The sequence below is a fragment of the Saccostrea echinata genome, unplaced genomic scaffold, assembly GCF_033153115.1.
Source record: "Saccostrea echinata isolate AGI-Se365-2 ecotype Australia unplaced genomic scaffold, CSIRO_AGI_Sech_v1 ptg000029l, whole genome shotgun sequence".
NCBI classification, from domain to species: Eukaryota; Metazoa; Mollusca; class Bivalvia; order Ostreida; family Ostreidae; genus Saccostrea; species Saccostrea echinata.
In genome coordinates, this window is record NW_026889778.1 from 7,150,480 (window position 1) to 7,158,487 (window position 8,008).

An 8,008-nucleotide genomic window follows, 5' to 3' on the forward strand; every position below is an offset into this window, starting at 1 on the left:
GTGACAGAGATAAAATGATCATTTGAGGTTTATACCCCCCCCCTCCCCACCAAATGAAACTGAAAAATGTTTGGTTTTGGTCCCCTTCAACTGAAATTGATTCCTACTTACCATGCTTACAGGCTTAACTATGAAGATGTGACAGGGAGTGTAATAATAATTGTTCAGACAGATACATATTAAGCTGATATACGTATCAAATTTTAATGGATAGATAGAAATTAATAAACAATTACAACCATTTATTATAAACTACATAAAGATAATTTTTCAAGCAATTTGAAATTTTTCATTTTTTATGATAATATTTTATTTCGTATCCATATGTTTATAGGTTTATTCGTATCAACAAATCTGTGTACGAGTTAATAACGCAGCCTGGTTCCCTGCATTTCAGTGACAGAGAACCAGAATAAGATTGTAGGGAAACAAGCCTTGTTACAAGGTTTGAGGTTTGTTTATTTTATATTTTAATTTACACTTTTTAAAAATTATTATTATTATGCAAAAATCTGTGTGCAGATGAATATTTACATTTTAATGTTATAAGTCGTTTTGTGGTTCATATTTGCGGTGACTGTCCCACGTGTGTTTACCTGTTTACATTCACCTACTGACCTAGAGTCTTCAAAATGTACCTTCTGTAATCATGACTGTTGTAATCTTGTTTTTATGTTAGTTTACCGTATGTAACTTGACTGTTGTATAGATTTATAGCGATCACTGCAAGCTTTTAATATTTAGGTGAAGAGAAATTTCAGACTATCAATCACAGGCACTTGTTTCATATACGGTGCACCCCTACTTATTTTTACCACAAGGTATCTAACTCAATTTCAGGCACCCCCGCTTCAAGCTCGTATTTTGTTCATGTATCATTATCAATCATTAACCTACTTTAAAATGACATCGTTCGCTTCAAGAGACTTTTTTCTTGTCAAATAAATCGTTTCAGACGTCTCTGGTGGAGTCTCTTTATTGTAAAGCACTCATTTATTCCACGAAAATTACCTCGATACATTTTAAGACTTTAGATGGGATACAACTTCCAGTTGGGGGTAGAATAAAACCGGAGACTTCCGAGTATTCCATTCCGAGGTCTCTGGTTTTATCCTTCATTTATAACCCCAACAGCAAATTTGTATCGAAAATTACCTTGATACATTTTAAGACTTTAGATGGGATACAAATTTCATTTTTTTCACAGGTCACGAGGTTTCAACTTAAAAAATAAAAATTCTCACTGTTAAGATATGTTGGAAATTTTAGCTTGATGTGTTGATAATTTGCCAAATTATTATGTAATAAAGGGGACTTTATATGATCACCCGGCGCTGTCGCTTTAGTTCAGTCTTCACAACAATTCTTTTTCAGCATATGCCCTTCGGGCATGTAGACCTATCATTTTTACCCAGCCCATTCAAATTTGTACATGTCCTACTCAAAATTCTTACATTTACCAGTATTGTGCAACAAAAAAAACCCATTTAAGGTATAAAGGTTTTATATTAATTTTTTCAGCATCGTAAACCAACCATGGCCTGTGATTGCCATTTTCTAAAGCGTTTTTGTTCATAAATAACTTTTGAGTTGCATGCTTGTCATTTGTTGGCCGGTTTAGCTGAACTGAATTTCAGAAATGGGATCATGACTGTAGTGCCACAGTATGTGGCATTGATGAACATCTCGTAATTTAGCAAGCAACTTCGAGAAAACAAATAGGTTAAACTAAACACTTCAATGATTAGATTGACAATCATTTGACAGGTCGTATCGAGAATGTAGACAGGCAATCCATCGACATTACATATAGCAACGTTTAAGCGAATAATGGGGGAAGGACAGAATAAATGGCAAGTAAAGATCGTACAATGAAAGAAGATTCACATATGCCCTCTTCGGACATGTAATTTGGCAATTTTTACATGCCCGGCTGCAAATTTAACAGGTCCCTGGCATTGGACTCCCAGGTTATTTGGAAGACTGTTAGTTTAGTTTCACGAGGTCCGACAACATTGATTCTCAATGTCTGCTCCCTCTACCCCATACACTTATCTTGATAAAATTATATAAATTATATTATTAATTATATAAATTGATATAAATTATATAAACCGGTCTTGTTTATATAATTTTACAATGTCATAAACAGCTGCTTAAGTGCATATAATATTGTAAATGGATTTATATATAGGATTAGGGAAAGATCCTCACTTGATTATGGCAGCATATTTAGCTCGTAGGAGTTTATTATCTATCACACATGATCAATGTCACTTTTGGACGTGAATGACTTTTGACACCCTAACTTCAGTTCAAATCAACGTTAACTTTATGTGACGTCTCTCTGAATCTTTTTTGGCATGTAACTTGGGTAAAAACAATTAAGTACTCTTGATGCATTTGATTTCTCTTAGCCCGTTTAAACATTTCCAAGGTCTATACCAGTTTTTGCAGGGGCGAAACTATGTAGAAGTTGGAAAAGAAACCCATCCCCTTTTTGATGTATTTGGTTTTCGAGGGGTGAAAATTTTCAATATTACACTCAACTACATGCAATATTTATTATATTATACTGAATGTTTTATACAAATACAAATAATAGTGAACCTTGAGTGCATAAATCTGCGCAGTCACTATTTTTTGGAATATCACCCGTCGTCAAGCAATGTTGACTGTTGCGACACTGGGCGTGGCTTCATTATTCAGCGGATTATAGTGCTTTTTAACAAATGTTTCTTGACGAATCAGATTACTTCATCTAATATACCTGAAAGTACAATATTAATTAATTGTCATCATTTTCCTATATTAGCATTTTTACTGGTAATGGTTTTGAAATGATAGGAACATGCACTGTTCAAAAAGTCTTAAAATGTTGTTTTGGCTCAATTTCTTTGTTAGATTACTGTGTTGAACTAAGGCAGGTCAATTAAAGTAACATGATCCTATAGATTACATGTACATTTAGTACTGTAAAGTAGACAAATTTATTGTTCTCACAAGTAGTTCTCAAACATTGATTTAAGTTGGTCTCCTGAAGGATGTAATAATGCAATTGGTCTGCTTAAGGTACAGTGTATAATATAGACATGCATATTTTATTTTGAATTTGTATTATGTCAATCATTAGAAATATATGGATCTTAATTAAAAACATTGTTTTCATTAGAATTTAAGATATGTATAATAGGCATATATTCTTCATGCTTTTCCATATTTAAGTCCTTTTTTACAGGGTCTCTGCTAGAATCATGTGGACCCCAGTGTAACAAATCTATGGAAAGAGAGAAAATCTCAGCTCAAGGGTCAACATGTCTTTATTCCAAGAAAGGTAAATTGATAATTTTTCCTGCTAAAATACTCTTTTATAAATTATAATATCAATGCAAAAGAGTGAACAAACAATGTACCTAACAACATTTTGAAAATGAAAGTGCAATAACAGTTAATAATTATGATCAATCGAATGAATGTTGATAATCCAATCAAAGTCCTTGTTGTATATCAATTCTGTCAAAAAAGTCTTATAAATCATTATGCATGAATTTTATAAAAATAATAATTGTTTTTTACTCATTTTTAATTTTTTGTCTCACCGTCTTTAAAAATAACACTTCAAATTCAAACTTTTCTTGACTGTAAAATCAACATGTTAAGTAAAGTTGTCTATGTATTTTTATGATTTTGTAATAATCATTAAGATGTGCTACCTCCTTAATGATTATGTCATTTTTGATCAGTTTTAATTCAAAACAGTTACCGGTAAATACATGTATAATCTTTGGTGATTGAAATTCCCAAGTTTTTCACAGAATTACATAAAAAAAACCACCTGCCCAAAATGTATTGGAATTAAGTTATTTTTAGCTCACCTGAGCCAAAGGCTCAAGTGAGCTTTTCTGATCAAAATTTGTCCGTTGTCTGTCGTCGTTGTCGTCTTTGTCGTTGTTGTTGTAAACTTTTCACATTTTCATCTTCTTCTCAAGAACCACTGGGCCAATTTCAACCAAACTTGCCACAAAGCATCCTTGGGTAAAGGGGATTCAAGTTTGTTCAAATGAAGGGCCATACCCTCTTTCAAGGGGAGATAATTAAGAATTAGTGAAAATTTAGTGGTATCTTTTAAAAATCTTCTTCTCAAGAACCACTGGGCTGTAAAAGTTGAAACTTAGGTGAGACCTTCATTACATAGTGTAGATTCAAGTTTGTTCAAATCATGACCCCCAGGGGTAGGGTGGAGCCACAATGGGGGATCAAAGTTTTACATAGGAATATATAGGAATAAATCTTTAAAAATCTTCTCCTCAAGAACAACAAAGCCACGATTAGTCATATTGATATGGAATCATCCTCAGGTAGTGTAGATTCAAGTTTGTTCAAATCATGACCCCCAGGGGTAGGATGGGGCCACAAGGGGGGGATCAAAGTTTTACATAGGAATATATAGAAAAAATCTTTAAAAATCTTTTTCTCAAGAACAACAAAGCCACAATTAGGCATATTGATATGGAATTATCCTCAGGTAGTGCAGATTCAAGTTTGTTCAAATCATGACCCCCAGGGGTAGAGTGGGGCCACAATGGGGGATCAAAGTTTTACATAGAAATATGTAGGACAAATCTTGAAATTGTTTTTCTTAAAAACAACAAAGCCACAATCAGTTATAATTTATATGGAAGCATCCCCAGGTAGTGTAGATTCAAGTTTGTACAAAATCATGACCCCCGGGCGTGGGGGGGGGGGCACAATGGGGGATCAAAATTTTACATAGGAATTTATAGAAAAAAAATCTTTAAAAACCTTTCTCTCAAGAACAACGAAGCCACAATTAGTCATATTGATATGGAATCATTCTCAGGTAGTGTAGATTAAATTTTGTACAAATCATGACCCCCAGGGGTAGGGTGGGGCCACAATGGGGGATCAACATTATACATAGGAATATGTAGAAAAAAATCTTGAAAAATCTTCTTCTCAAGAACAACAAAGTCACAATTAGTCATATTGATGTGGATTCATCCTCAGGTAGTGAAGATTCAAGTTTGTATCAAATCATGACCCCTCGGGGTAGGGTGGGGCCACAAGGGGCGATCAAAGTTTTACATAGGAATATACAGAAAAAAAAATTGAAAAATCTTCTTCTCAAGAACAGCAAAGCCTTGTTAAGTCATATTGATATGGAAGCATTCTCAGATAGTGTAGATTTAACTTTGTTCAAATCATGACCCCCAGGGTTAGGGTGGTGCCACAATTGAGGATCAAAGTTTTACATAGGAATACATAGGAAAAAACTTCAAAAATCTTCTTCTCAAGAACAGCAAAGCCATGTTTTGTCATATTGATATGGAAGCTTCCTCAGGTAGTGTAGATTCAAGTTTGTTCAAATCATGACCCCTGGGGGTAGGGTGGGGCCACAATGGGGGATCATAGTTTTCCATAGGAATATATAGGAAAAAAAAACTTGAAAAATCTTCTTCTCAGGAATAGCAAAGCCATGTTTTGTCATATTGATATGGAAGCATCTTCAGGTAGTGTAGATTCAAGTTTGTTCAAATCATAAACCCCAGGGGTAGGGTGGGGCCACAGTGTGGGATTAAATTTTTACATAGGAATATATAGGAAAAAATCTTTTCATCAACAGAAAAGCCATGTTTAGTCATATTGATATGGAAGCATCCTCAGGTAGTGTACATTCAAGTTTGTTCAAATGATGGGGGGGGGGGGGGTAGGGAGGGTCCACAATGGTGGATCAAATTTTTAACAAGGGAATATATAGGAAAAAAATCTTTAAAGATCTTCTGCTCAAGAACAGTAAAGCCATTTGTTATATTGATATGGAAGCATCCTCAGGTAGTTCAAAATCCAAGCCCCCTCCCCTTTAAACTTTTCAATACTGAAGTGATTTGTGCTTTTTCCTAGCCAATGTGCTCAGGTGAGCGTTGTGGCCCATGGGCCTCTTGTTTTTGATACGATATATTCATTAATCTAGATATGTATCGATATACAGGTAAACTTCGGTATCTCAAACACCGGTATGTCGAATACCACGGATATCTCGAAGTGAATCAACAGTCCCGGCCGTTTTTATTATATTTATGATTTTAAAAAACCTTGGTATCTCGAACACGGAAATATCGAATACCTCGCTTATCTCGAAGTAGATTTACGGTCCCAAGTGCTATAAACACATGCGTTATCTCGAAGTCCAACAAATTCTCGCTCCACTGAATTCACACCTTAGTACACAATAATCCCATTATGCTAATTTTACGGTCTGTTGAACGTTTCCGTTAGGTCTAGCACAGGCTTCATAGGACCATTGCTGATAATCACACCTTATTAGTCCCAAGCTGTTGTTTTTGGTAGTTAAATTTAATTACGCAGGCCAGGTGATTTGGAGGTGTTAATAAAATGCACTCTCAGAGATACTATGACACGATAATGAAACAGCAGCTTGGGGACGATTACTGTACTAGAAATTTAAATTTAAAATTTCAAAATACACGCTTATACACATCATTACATATCAAAGTAAACACTGAACACATCAAAGTGATATTGAACTCAAGAAATTAAACAATTAAAGACATTATTTTGAGTATAAAAGTCAGTACCAAAAATCAAATCTTCAGTAAATATCATGTCTGATAAGGCAGTCTAACGAAGGACCCGGTAGCCAACCAGGGGGGACAGTTAGATTATCTGACTGTGGTGTAAAAAGAAAACTTAAAGTTCATACAATCGAAACAAAGTTTGCTTTTGTTTATTCATATTGGCAATTTCAATAAATTATTGTAGAACGATAATTCCTGTTGTTACATTTAGGCATGTGGGTATATGTACATATCCTGTTAAAGTCTTTGTGTATCACATTATATCATGATAGACTTCAGACAAATTAGTACACCCGTAGTTTTGAATACAATTCATACATTGATTTCATTTGCCACAATGGTCTCTTTAATATTGCAATAATGCATTTGGTCTTCCTAATGCATGTATAATGCAGGTACTGTATATACTCTATGTCCAGCTTATAGGTGAGTCATAAAAAGATTAGTATTTTGAAACCAGGTTAAAACATCAGAACATTGATTTGAAATTGTCAATTGATTCTGGCAAAAAGTTGTACCGATTTATCAGCGGGTCAATAGCAAATCCCTCCAAAATAACCTCAAAAAATACAACTGACTTATAGGTGGACCACCTTATAGGCAAGTATATATATGGTATAGTTTTTGTTGAATTTTGCTAACAGCAAAACACTATGAATAATGAATTTTGGAAAAAAAAGATTATTAAGTTTAATGATGCATGTATGTAGTATAGAAATATTGTTCATATGCCTGTACATGGTACAAATATGCATTTTACAGAGTGTACATATGCCAGAATCATATGGACAGCAGACTGGCCCTGGTGATTCCGTTAAGAAAAAAGAGGAAAAATCAGTGCTTGTGCTCATTGGTCATTGGACAAAGGTAAATAGATTTATTTCATGAAACTAAACATGTAAATTACTAAGATATTGAAATATCACAATTAAAATACATGTACTGAATTATAAATATATGGATATCAGTTGGTCTTCTTGATGGAGTTAAACGCATTTGTTATCCCTTTTAAGTGGATCATTTAAATATTATGCAGTTTATTTAGAAGCTCTTTATTATCTGCACTGTTTACTTTTACAGGGTGTATGCCAGAATTTTTTCAAGAACAGTCTGAATCTGACATGGAAAAAATGAAGAAAAACAGCCTTCCTGTTTATACATCTACATTCTGACAAAGGGTAATTTTGTTTAGTTCAATTAGAAGTGCACATTTAATTTCAGTTGCTTTCCTTAATGATATATTATAGCATTTTTATTCCCTTATGAACAATATGTATACTTGTAAAGCATGTATTACAAAATCTTCTGCAAACAAAGTTTTGGGTGTATAGTGTTTGTTGTTTAACGTCCCTCTTGAGAATTTTTCACTCATATGGAGACGCCACCACTTG

The 8,008-nt window shown here is 34.0% G+C and overlaps 1 long non-coding RNA gene across 1 annotated transcript; it reads left to right on the plus strand.

Annotated features, from left to right (window-relative positions):
• The first annotated feature begins 336 nt into the window (after positions 1 to 336).
• On the plus strand, positions 337 to 7,772 carry LOC133194423 (uncharacterized). Its single transcript, XR_009722081.1, has 4 exons — positions 337 to 452; positions 3,239 to 3,334; positions 7,380 to 7,484; positions 7,698 to 7,772. It is a non-coding gene; the product is annotated as an uncharacterized LOC133194423 (long non-coding RNA).
• The last annotated feature ends 236 nt before the right edge of the window (positions 7,773 to 8,008 follow it).